This window comes from Lissotriton helveticus, chromosome 7, assembly GCF_964261635.1.
Source record: "Lissotriton helveticus chromosome 7, aLisHel1.1, whole genome shotgun sequence".
Classification (NCBI taxonomy): domain Eukaryota; kingdom Metazoa; phylum Chordata; class Amphibia; order Caudata; family Salamandridae; genus Lissotriton; species Lissotriton helveticus.
In genome coordinates, this window is record NC_136068.1 from 360,898,300 (window position 1) to 360,911,466 (window position 13,167).

The window sequence follows — 13,167 nt, forward strand, 5'->3', positions numbered from 1 at the left end:
ACTACTCACCCGTAAGGGTCTCAAGGCGCTAGGGGTGGGGGGGTTGGGGGGGTGCAGGTTCCATTCCATCAAGGAGGGGGTCTGTCGAAGAGCCATGTTTTGAGGTTTCTTGTGAAGATGGGGAGCGATGTTGTCTGTCTGAGGTGGAGCGGAAGGGCGTTCCATGCTTTGGCCGCGAGGAAGGAGAAGGAGCGGCCTCCCGATCTGGTCTTTCTGGTGCGGGGGACCACAGCGTAGGAAAGCTGGGCTGATCGTAGGGTCCTTTGGGGTGCGTGGAATTTGAGTCGGCTGTTCAGGTATGCTGGTCCGGTGCCGTGGAGGGCCTTGTGTGCGTGGGTGAGCATCTTAAAGGTGATTCTCGCCTCGACGGGGAGCCAGTGGAGTGTGCGCAGGTGCTGGGAGATGTGGCAGTGTTTTGGCAGGTTGAGGACCAGTCTTGCGGCGGCGTTCTGGATGTTCTGTAGCTTGCAGATGAGGTTTTTGTTTATTCCGGCGTAGAGTGCGTTGCCGTAGTCGAGTCTGCTGGTGACCAGGGCGTGAGTGACTGTCTTTCGGTGTTCGAGGGGGATCCATTTGAAGGTCTTACGAAGGAGGCGGAGGGTGTGGAAGCAGGAGGATGAGACAGAGTTGATCTGGCGGTCCATTTTGAGCTCGGAGTCCAGGATGATTCCCAGGTTGCGTGCGTGGTCTGTGGGGGTTGGAGGGTTTCCGAGGGCGGTGGGCCACCAGGTGTCACTCCAGGCGTCGGGGTTTGGGCCCATGATGAGTACTTCTGTTTTGTTGGTGTTTAGTTGTAGGCAGCTGTTTTTCATCCATTTGGCGACGGCTTCCATGCCTTCTCGAAAGTTGCGTCTGGCGGTGTTGGGCTCGTTGGATAGGGAGAGGATGAGCTGGGTGTCGTCTGCATATGACACGATGTTGAGTCCGTAGGTTCTGACGATGGGGGCAAGTGGAGCCATGTAGATGTTGAAGAGCGTCGGGCTGAGGGAGGAGCCCTGGGGGACTCCGCAGGTGATAGGTGTGGGGTCCGAGAGGAAAGGGGGGAGTCTGACCCGCTGCGTCCTGCTGGAGAGGAAGGAGCAGATCCAGTCGAGGGCCTTGTCCTGGATTCCTGCATCGTAGAGTCTGCGTATTAGGGTGCGGTGGGAGACTGTGTCGAACGCCGCTGATAGGTCGAGGAGGATGAGGGCTACTGTTTCTCCTTTGTCCAGTAAGGTGCGGATGTCGTCTGTTGCGGCGAGGAGGGCGGTTTCCGTACTGTGGTTTTTTCTGAAGCCGGATTGGGAGGAGTCGAGGATGTTGTGTTCTTCAATGAATGTGGCGAGTTGGCTGTTGATGGCTTTCTCGATGACTTTCGCTGGGAACGGGAGCAGGGAGATGGGTCTGTAGTTTTTGAGGTCGGTGGGGTCCGCTGAGGGTTTCTTTAGGAGGGGGTTGACCTCGGCGTGTTTCCAGTCGTCGGGGAATGAGGCGGTCGCCAGGGAGCGGTTGATGGTTTGGCGGAGGATGGGTGCGATGGTGTTGGCGGCTCTGTTGAAGATGTGGTGGGGGCAGGGGTCCATGGGGGCCCCTGAGTGGATTGACTTCATTATCTTCAGTGTGTCTTCGGTGGTGAGGGGTGTCCAGTCATCAATCGCTGGTTTCCGGGTGTCGGGGGTGGTTGGTGAGGGTTCAGTGTGTTGGTTGTCTTCGTCGAAGTTGTCGTAGATGCTCTTGATTTTGTGGTGGAAAAAGATGCTGAGTTTGTCGCAGAGGTCTTGTGAGGGAGGGATGTCGGTAGACTCGCTGGTGGGTTGGGCGAACTCCTTGATGATGCTGAAGAGTTCCTTGCTGTTGTGTGCGTGGGTGGAGATTCTGTCTGGTTCTTGGTGCACATAGTCTTGGTTCCAGCGCACAGAGACCTTACACTGCCGCACACATAGGAAAAAAATTAGAGGGAACATTGTCCATAAGTAGTCCGTGGAGGTGGGAGGAGCTGGCTGGGAAGTAGGAGGCAGGAAACCTGCGGTGCGGGGGAGTGGAAAAACAGCAATGGCAGCAGCAGAAATGACATAAAAATACAAACAGCGGCAACAGGAGTGAAAAGCACAACAATACAAGGCACAGAAAAGGAATTGCAGTAAAATGAGCATAAATGAAGGGCTACGGGGAGTGACGCTGAGGAGCAGTAGCAGACAGGGACCTCACCTCAGAGGGCCTAAAAGGGCTGGGGCTGAGGAGAGTTCCTCTGTCATGGCTCTGTAGCAGCATCCAGGGGAAGCGATGCACAAGACCGGTGTCAAGTGCTCCATATGTAGTCCTGGGAGGTGGGAGGGACTGGCTGGGAGGCGGGAGGGCGGAAAACCAGCAGGAGCAGGAAAACAGCGACGATGGCAGCAGACATTAAATAAAATACAAACAGTGGCAACAGAAGTGAAATGCACAGCAATATAAGGCACAGAAATGGAATTACAGTAAAATGAGCAGAATGAAGGGTTACGGCGAGTGACACTGAGGAGCAGCGGCAGGCGGGGACCGAACCTCAGAGAGCCCGCGGGTCTGGTGCAGAGGAAAGATCCTCTGTCATGGCTCTGTACCGGCGTCCAGGGGCAGTGGCACACAAGACCAGGGTCAAAGGCCTTGCAGAACAGTAGACATGTAGGAAGGAAAGGCATTGCCAAGTTTCAAAGTAAGTCCAGAACACTGATAGTGTAGGGAGCATGATGACGTATCATTCAATATGTGCACTTGAGTCGCATTCCATAAACGTACTGTTAGATGTTTTTGTAGAAACTATTACTTCTTGCTGAAACTATACAAGATAACAATATGCCTGAGTGAACACTGATTTAATATAGTGACGATTTGTAGGATACGTTAATACTTTTGAGAGTACATAAGAAGCTGCCTGTTATGTGTAATCTGAGTTCAGTTTTCAGTTCCATGGAGCTTGCTGACATCCCGCGTCTATTTTATATACTCAAAACTACATTGCCAACAGAAGTTGTGTTGTCTCTTTCTTTCTCTGACAACACTGTTCTGCCCCAAAAGCTAGATTACGAAAAAGATCTTACTTACTGCCATCAGGTTCACTAATAGAAGTGCTCCTTTATTGCATGTTTATTAAATATTACACTTTAGGCACTATTGCCCCAGGCTTGCATTTTCTGTTTCTGTTTCTTTTCAGTGTTCCACAAATAAGAAACCGTTACCCCAGGCTAGCAGATTCTAGGTGGTTGAGTGAAGATTTGGTTCTTATTTACTCGGTGACCTGATACCATTGGTGGACAACTTCCGCTGAGCAAGGACCTAAAGCAAACAAAATCAGTACAAGACCTGCTGGTATACTGGCCTGCACTTTACCTATTATGTCTTAAGATAATGAGCCAAAGTCTGTTGGAGACCTGCCTAAATCTACAAATAGATTGAAATGCCTGGATGTCTCTGAAAATTTGAGAGCTCCAAGGAAACGTGTCTGACGCAAGATTAGTTGAAGTGGTAACAAATGTTGTAAATTGATGATTTAAAAAGTTTTTTGATTATTCTGTCATCTTAACAGAATTTGATAAAGGTTTTCATGTCAGTGTACTATAGTAATCGATTACACTAAATCTGATTCTAGACCTATTTCTCAGTTATAATCTACATCTTGCTGTCCCACAAAAGAGCTTTTGCCTAAATGGCTGATCAATATTTTAATCACAATGATTTGCCTTCTTCACTCACCCTCTATCCTGACAATGAAGAATGCCATCTCAGGTATTAGGTGATTGTATCAAAATTCCCCATGCACCACATAGAGTGCTTTGCTTCAAACTAAAACTAATAGAAACGTTGGTGGGTGAATCAGACCATATCCTAACTAAAATCACATTTATATTGGAATCAATTCTAAACAACCATCCTTAAAAATATTTAATAAACAGTCGAAATTTAGTTGGACTATAGCCTCCCGACCTACAATGTGCAATTAACTTTTACCTCCGCCAGTAACCTGTTAAATAAAAAAGGAGGCGATAAAGGAGAAGACAGCCTGGGAATAGCTGCACAATTTAATTCACTGACAATTAAGGCATTAGAAAGCCCTGCTATTTGTTATTTCGATCATACGACTTCTGTAAAAACTGACCAGAATGAAAAGCGAGCTATCGTTGCTAATAAAAAAATCAAGTGACAATGTTTATTCCTTAAGAAAACTGTTTGATATAAACACACATGGGATGAAGAGGCCTCAACCCAAAAAGGAGAGAAATTAATGGAGAGAAGTTTATGTGATATGTAATTTGCCTGGAAAAGAAAAAAAACAACAAAGCAGGAGTTGACTCAAAAATACCAGCACGGAAAAAGCACAGAACCAAAACTAAAGTGTATTACAAAGAAATGCTACAGAAAGTACAGATTTAACATCTTTAGAAATGCCTTCCCAGCAGTTAGTTCCTTCGAATTATATCAAGGAATCTAAAATTCTTTCTAATTAAACTGTTAGCCTTAGGCAATTGGCCCCAATTCAGTAACTCTACTTGATCCTCAGGCAGGGATGTAAACTTTCTAGATCTGTAACAAGAAAGGCAAACCCTCCAAGTGAGAATATTGGTAGTGATTTTGCTAACCCCTCATTTTTGGTGCTTAAAAATCAAATAAAAGCAGAAGAAATACTGCTAATTATAGAAGGTTAAACTGTTCTTTATTTTTTTTTATTTAAGGACACAGATCTACAGTTGGATCAATCAAGAAGTTTAGAAATACTATCAAAAATCCTCCCACCGTTGTTTTAAGGCAAATCATATTGAACTAATGAGCCGACTGCATCCTCTCTAGAATGAGTAAATGACTCCGGTGTCTACAGTAGTTTTCAACTCAACTGTGGCATCAGCAGTGGGATGCACTAACTCGTTTTTACTGTAAATTAGAAGCAGAGATATCATTCCAAGGGAAGCATCCAATGCTGTATGAAAACATAAGGTTGGAATGCCAGTTAGAGAGATCAGTGTATTGCTTAGCCTATCAATAGGAGTTATCAATCAGGACGCTCATCAAAGCAAAATTTTATTCGATACATTAGGGAAGTTCTTTTATTTTCAGGATAATCAAAAGTTCAACCTAAGTGAGGTTGAGAAAAAGGAATGGCAATCTTGGTCTTACCTACCCAGAGATCTGAACTTGCATAAGCAAACATTGCCCATAACAGTGTATTTTAGGGGAGATTTACAGTTTATTTCATGGAATGCAGCACGTTTGCTTTCACACTCCGTAAAAGGAGATTTTCTTTCTCTGTTTGTGGATTCTATACTCTTGTCTGCAGGAAACCTAGCAATGCAATGATTTAGAATTAATTTGCAATTTCAAAACCAGCTGCAAAATCCATGAGAGGTTATTTCAAATGTAGTTTATGTATAAAATTAGCAGCTGGAATTTTAAACTTTTTTGTTGAGAGTGCAAGCAATACATTTACATCATGTAGAATATCAGTCTTGCAAGTATTTGAAAGATGACATACATAATCAAATATTACATAAGCCCGGAGAACATAAAATTATTATGACCATTAAAAAAGGGGGCAGCAAAATCATTCAGATATATTATTAACCTCATTAATTATCTACATCAACAAACTGCATGTACAAAATTCATTCAGTCATTAAACAGCCAGCTATTAACATAAGCAGAGCATACAACAGTCTCTACAGTTGCCTAATATAGTCTCTTAAATTCCCCCATACATGATGGTAATTCACAATAGAGCCTCTGACCTCAGCTATTCGACATTCTAATTCAAACACTATCATACCCTCTTTCCACAACTCACCAGATTTTGATAGAAGAGCAGATTTCCAATTTCCTGCAATAATTAGCCTAGGCGGCAAAAGAACATAAAGGACCCAATTGGTAGTATCTATGCCCAGCAGCCTTGCCTTCAGAGATATCACTCGAGAAATTTGAACCCGCAATATTTGCTGCTCTACCAAGGACCAAAATGATGCCAATTTAGAACAGGTGAGAAACATATGAGCAGTATCACCTGCTTCCACAGCTATACGAACTGTTATACCATTTACTCAGGTTGGCAGGGCTGATATAAAAATGTAACAATGGGCAATAAATCTGACCTATCAGCCTAGTGGGAGTGATGACCTTACAGAAACGTCCTAAAATGCAGGAAAGCTCTTGTTTTTATAATCTCCTCTCCTAGGCTGTGAGTCAATTTATTGGCCCGTGTTCCAAGATCATTTGAGATAGACTGCATAAGACAACTGTATTTATCCGAAATGCTGTATACATGTTTGCCAAACACCATTCGTGCAATATCAAGTTGGGCCAAAGGAAAACGTGATGGTAGTGTCCCTGCTCAGGAGAAATGTTCGGATCAATAAGTACTTGAAAAAGTCACCACATGGTATAGCAAATTTAGCCTGTTAATCACAACTCGTCCGTCAGTTCCCCCAACCCCTTAATACCAGAGTTTCTCCATATACCAAGACAAACAGAAGTGAAGCACTCGTGTAGGTCCGGATTATACAGCAGAGGTATAAAAGTGTGGAGGGGGGTGATTTTTAAGGACCTTCTCGTATTGCCCTAGATTTTATCAATGGCAGAAGTGGTCTTCAGCCTCACTTTTTTTAAGAAATCTCTGCTTTGACATTTAAAATGCCTAGAGCTAGAATCATTCACAAATGAAATAGTATGGACTAGAGTTCTCCATGTCCGATTCAAACATCACACGAATGCGATTGATAATACTGGCCCAGTAATAAAAGGGGACGTCGGGAAGTATGCATCCGTCTTTGCTTATTGGGAGTTTAAAGCTTTTCAAAGATCTTTGCTCTTTCTACCCGTTACATATAAATTTGGAGACTTTAGAGTCTAGCATTTTAAAATACAGAACATAAATAGGTAATGCACACAAAAAAATTAAGTATTTTAGGCAGATAATCCCTTTTAACTGCATAATTGTGGCCTATTAAGGTAATAGGTAGATGCATCAGTTTCTCCTGCAGTAGCCTAATCTGTTGTAGCTTCTTAGTATAATTAAGTTCATAGCATTGTTTGATGGTATGTGCCAACGTACTACCCACATACCTGGCTTGAGATATTGCCCTCCGAACATGGATTCTTGCTCCGCCTACATATTCATCAGTGCATTTGACATCAGTCCTTGACTCAGCTACTTGGCCCTCTGTCGGCCCCACACCTGATTCCAGCTTATTGAGTTTGTCATCATCCATTTACCGTTATGGAGGAGAAACCAACATTAGCCCCACAGGGGGCTAATGTTGGTTTCTCAACATTAGCTCTCCCCCCCCCCCCGGCAAGAGGTGCTTGGGGACTAGGGAGTGGCAGTCAGGAGGTGACCTGCTAGTTAGGAGGCGGTTTGGAGACTTTTGTTGGAGCCCTGTCGGATCAAAGTACAGGACATAGGATCTGCTGTTCAATCTTTCCAGGCCTGCCCCAGCTAGCGTTGATATGCCCATTTACCTAGAAAGACCCATAGCTGCATGCTCCTGCCCCTCCATAGTTGCACTAATTCAGAAGGTGAGGCAACGCAGCAATGGGTTCTCAGACCATCCAATCCTGATCCCAAGGAGCTGGGAACCCCCTTGAGTTTCAGCCAAAAACATAAACTATTCGGAAACGGTTAGACGGAAGCAGCCTTTGCATAAAAAGACACTGGTGGCCTAATTAACAGCTGACCAGTCGTTACAACTCTTACCCCAAGACCAAACCACTTCTATCAGAATGGTGACTGCGGTGGACTGGCGCAAGGGTCATGACCTGTCTCCATCCAGGTTGCACTCCTCCACAAAGGACTCAGTTAAACAATATTTCTACAAGGCAACCAAAACAGTTCTAAAGGAACAAAAAGATATCTCAGACATGACATCCATGAATACTTGTCTAAATAATATGGGGTGTACCGTCAGTAGTCTGCCTAGTACACCCCAGGTAGCTGCAAAGAAGCCAATTAAAGAAGTTGCCCGTACAGGGCTCTTTACCAAGCACAGAACACAATCATGCCCCGGTTTAAGATTGTGCGAAACAATCATTGATTTGACAGTAGACTCTCCTCCACTCCGTGCCTTCCTCTTTCCCAAAGCTGAAGATAAGTGTACAGGAGCAAATGGAGAATCAATGCCTGCTGCTAATCCTAGTCTCAACCCACCATTAATATAGGTAACTCCTCAGTTACCAAAAGTGCAAACCCAAGTGTAATCCTAAACCCAAATATGAATATGACTTTGACTGTACAAATTTATCGATCCTTGGATTGGTCCCTGGAACCGATGAGCCCTACGGCCTAGCTACCTCAATCAAGTGAATCCTGCTTAAACCAAAAGATGGAATGCGCACTCTCCAGAAGGGAGAGCTTCACTGACCAGCAACTGGGAATCTTGAAGGTTGGTTTTCTTTCTCACATGGAGGCTCAAATAGTTGAAACCTTAGGCAAACTCTGTTAATGACACAGGGCCAAGTGGAGAAAATAAACACCAAGCCAGTTTTGTCTCCGCAGGCCACACTGCACATACAAGAGATGGTAGTAATAAGAGCCTAGCAGGACACTATAGCCAGGACTCTACTTTGGCAGTGTATCTCCTCGCCTATCTCTTCGCCTACCAAAGCAGCTCAAAGTAATAAAGTGCAAGATGCCACAAACTCTGGAAATCTTTTTCCAACCTTTGCTCCTCCAACACCATCTCAACCCCTGCTCCCCATCCCTGCGTCAATCATAGTTACGCGAGCGTACCTGTATTATCAAACACAGATGAGCTAAATGGGGTGGCTCGGAGTTCGATGGCCACACAGTATAAAAGACAACCGGAGGCACAGAAGTGCTGGAGTGCGGAATGCCAGGACAGGGGACCCGCACCCTCATTAGGGGAGGTAAACTGACAGGAGCAGAAGATATCCAGGCACACAAAGTTAAATGGTGGACCAAGGCACCCAATCTGCATGGGAGACCCTGGAATTACCTGACCTTAATCTTAGTGGTCAACCAAGGGGCCTACAAACCCATAGATCCATAATAGATAATCAAGTGCCTTTGAAGGGAGTACCCATCGACCTGTTGAGTATACCTTTACCTTCAGTGCATGGAAGAAAGTGGTCCTTACGGCACATAGAAAACTTTGGGCCCCAATTGGTTTCAACTTGCAGGGAAGTCTTATTTAGTGAGGATCAGGGAGGTGAACCCAATAACTTTGAAGGCAATAGTTTCCCGGCACAGCATTTGATTACCTGCTCAGACCTTCCTACAGCACAGTCTAACTAATGAGCAGGAAGTTTATACCCTCCACAAGTGCGATGAAGAGGAGAGTTCTCACTTTATTCATCCATACATCCCGAAAGGTTCCATATCACGCTCAACAGAGGGAACTTGCTGCAGTTGTTTGCTCATTTCCCAGCTCTTAAGAACATAACCACTGAAGACCTGGATTGGGTAAAATTTGAACCGCCTATGTTAAACTCAAATGTGGATGTGACCAAGACAATCTGGGAATGAATGGCCATACGGATCGCTGCATGGGCCTAAAGGCGGTCTTCGAAGAAGGGAGGAAATCGAACTTCACAGTGAAATATCCACATGTTCTTTTAAAACCACTTCCCACTCAAATTCCAGCTAGGGTGCAATTGGGGGAAATCATATTGGGGCCTCATCCACAAAGGGCCCAAGGCCCACTACTATTCATCAAAGGCATGACCGGAGGGAGTTTGCTTTGATACTTTAAGGAATGATTATTGCGTGGAGAAGAGGTAGCCGTCGGCAGAGTCGAACACATTAGACCCCTGCAAAAATGCCCCTGCACTTACAAATAACTTGAAAATGATTTCTGGGAACATTGTGGGCTGGGTATCAAGCTTGGTCAAGTGGACTGGGGGAAATTCATAGAAACAGCTGATATAATCATGTTTCAATAAACCTGGGAGATTTCCCCTTCATATAGGCAGGGTTTTAAAACCTTCCATGTTCTATCTAAACCAGACAGACCATCTGGTGGGCTGCTAATTTGGGTTAAGATCTTGTTGGGGAATCATGTTAGCCAACTACCTATCATTAGTCCAGATTTGCTTGGCATTGAGATCTCCACCTCTGATAGAACAAACATTTTTCTTTTTAATGTATATAGGAGTGACTCCAAATCAGCTGATTGCCCTGTCCTTCATCTATTGACAGATAAAAATTCCACCATACTCCAAGAAGAAGCAGCTGGGATTGTGGCCGGTGATTTTAACATATGCTTTGAACCAACAGCACTCTATGATGAAATAGCAGGTGAGGAAGACCAGCATTGGGGAATTCCCCAAATCTCGAGTCCCTCCTTAACCTCATTTCCACAGGCTGCTCTCCAAATGCTGGATCTTTGTATGAGATACCATATGAGGGCTTGCAACGGTAGAACCAAATCTGATTCGGAGTTCCATCCTACTTTTAATAGAAATACCTATCAGATTTGTATTGATTACTTTTTAATTAAATGTAGAATTCTGGGTTAAGCTCACCGATACGGAAGTCCTGCCTAGATACAAGAGACCAATTCCCTCTTCGCCCTCTACCTTTGTGGAAGTGGCAAAGAGGGGGGCAGGGGGAGTAGGACTCCTCAACTGCCTGGAGGTGTCATTTCAGTCAGTAATAACCAGAAGAGAATTAAGTGGAAGAGCATTCTGGACAATAAGTCCAAGAATGCCTACTCTATCAAGACATTGATCCATTTTGTCTTACGTGGCCAACTTAGAGGAAGCTCCTGATAGGATTATAGATGCTCATTCTAAATGAATTGAGAAACTGAAAATTAGTTTCTTTACTAAATCTGACACACGTAAGAATCCCCCTCAGAAGGCAAATCCTACATGGTATGATGGGGCCTGTAGGTCAGCCAAAAGAAATCTCTGTAATGCCTTTAAAAAAGGGTTTTTGCAGGACAAAGTCTGCTAGAGCAGACTACACACTAGTCCTAAAACTTGCAAAATCCACATGAGATACAGCAATTTGGAACAATATTTTGTCTGCAACACACTCAGGCGACCAGGTAGCTTTCTGCTATAGAATGGCACATGGCGCTAAAATAGGATGAAACCAAAAGAACAAATTCTTCTACAAGACTGGGTGAGCCATTTTAAATCTTTATATAGCAGCTCCCCTTCAATCCTTGTGAACCTTGATTCCCATGATTTTATGATGTCCCCCACACTTTGCAAGTCTCCTTTTAATTTAGATACTGTTAAAGATGGTTGGACTTTCTAGGTGACCGCAGTAGTGATAATGATAATCATAATAATGAATGAAGTTTATAAAGCACACGGTTACTCCAAATGGAGCGTCCCTACGCTACGACTGCAACTGAAAAGGGGACCAAAGGGAGAAGCAGATTACTCACTAACCATAAAGGGAAAGAAAACTGAAGAGTAAGACCAGGAAAAACTAGTCTGGAACACACAGCACCCACTGTCAGACCCTAAATCTGTCTGAAAAGCTAAGTATTGAGTTTCTTTAGAAAATCTATTTCTGAGCATTCCGGTCTCAGATACGAGGGTAAAGTGTTCTACACTTTTGGGGCTAAGAAGCTGAAAGAGCAGCCACCCATTCGAACCCTTAATGCTAGGGACTGCAGCAAGCACCATTTTGGTCAACTTTTGAGACTTCTATTAGGCGGGTATGTCTTCACCAGCAGAAATAGGTAGTACGGTCCTTTACCATTTTGAAATTTAGGTCACAGACAAAGCTTTGAAATAAACTCTTTCTCACCAGAAGCCAGTGCAGCTTGGCAGGAGCAGGGCCCGTAGTAGAGAGCCTTAGGAGATTTAACAATAGCTGAGTATGCGCGTTCTGTACTCTTTGAAGTTTTGCAGACTACCTTGTGTAGCACCCATGTATAAAACATTACAATAGTCCAGCCTAGACAAAACCAAGGTCTGAACTACTGTTTTTCTGGCCACCTCAGGGAGGAGGACGATGATTTTACTCCAAAATACTTCCCCAACAGATAGGCCAATTGACAGTAAAAAGTCAATTTAGAATCAAACCAAATTCCCACGTTATTCACTTTAGGCTTGGGATCTAGTCCGGGTCCCAGTACATCTGGCCACCAAGCGATGGACCAGATTGATGGCTGCTTACTAAGGATGGAACATCAGTTTTGCTGGCATTAAGCTTAAGCAAAACGCACAAGATAATGGATGGAATGTTGCACAATGGCAAAACATTCACCCCCAGTCACAGATCTGGGTTTAATCCATCGTTATTTTGTTCACCAAGCCACCCCAGTTCAGATATGGCCATATGCAAATCAGTCTTGACCCTGTGCCTCATGGGAACAGTCCAGCCCGAACTGCCGAGCCATGTCTTGTGAGTGTTTGATTGGTTCAGATGCTACGTCCATCACCACCCCCTTTTGTACCAATTTGTTCACCATAAGTTGGCAGGGTATGCTCAGACGTGAGTCCCTTGCTCACTTTGCCACTGGATTCAAGCAAGCCGAGCTGAAGACGCCTGCTATGCCAGAAACCGGTCCTCGGAAGCTTGTTTCCGGTCCAGGGAAGGCATGGCTTGGCAGTTCGGGCTGGACTGTTCCCATGAGGCACAGGGTCAGACTGATTTGCATATGGCAATGTCTGAACTGGGGTGGCAGAGTGGGCTAAAGAACGGTGATGGATTAAACCCAGATCTGTTGACTGGGTGCGAGTGTTTGATTGGTTCAGATGCTCCGTCCATCACCACCCCCTTTTGTACGGCATTAAGCTTATGGCACCTTTGATCCATCCATCCATTCTGCAAGATCAGCAAAATAAGATCTGAACTGAATTGCGGCAGCTTCCTCATCCTGAGATAGCGTGATAAACTGTGTGTTGTCGGAATATGGTACGATGTTTACACCATGTCGCTGGACTACCTCTGCAAGGGGGTACACAAAGGTTGAATAACTTAGGGCTCAGAGTAGAGCCCTGAGGCACCCCCTGCCACAGTGAGAGAACCTCAGAAGAGAAAGATTGTTGGACTACTTGAAAGGTACGATTTTGAAGGAAGGAAGCCAGCCCTCTGAAGGCTGTATACCAGACACTGCAATTCCATAGACACTCTACCAGAAGGCCATAACATCCAGCATTATCAGTGCTGCTGTTTTGTCACTATCTGCAAATAGCATAAGAGTCTCAGAGGCCAGTAGCAGAGTGTTACAAGGAAGAATAATACGTAGGCAG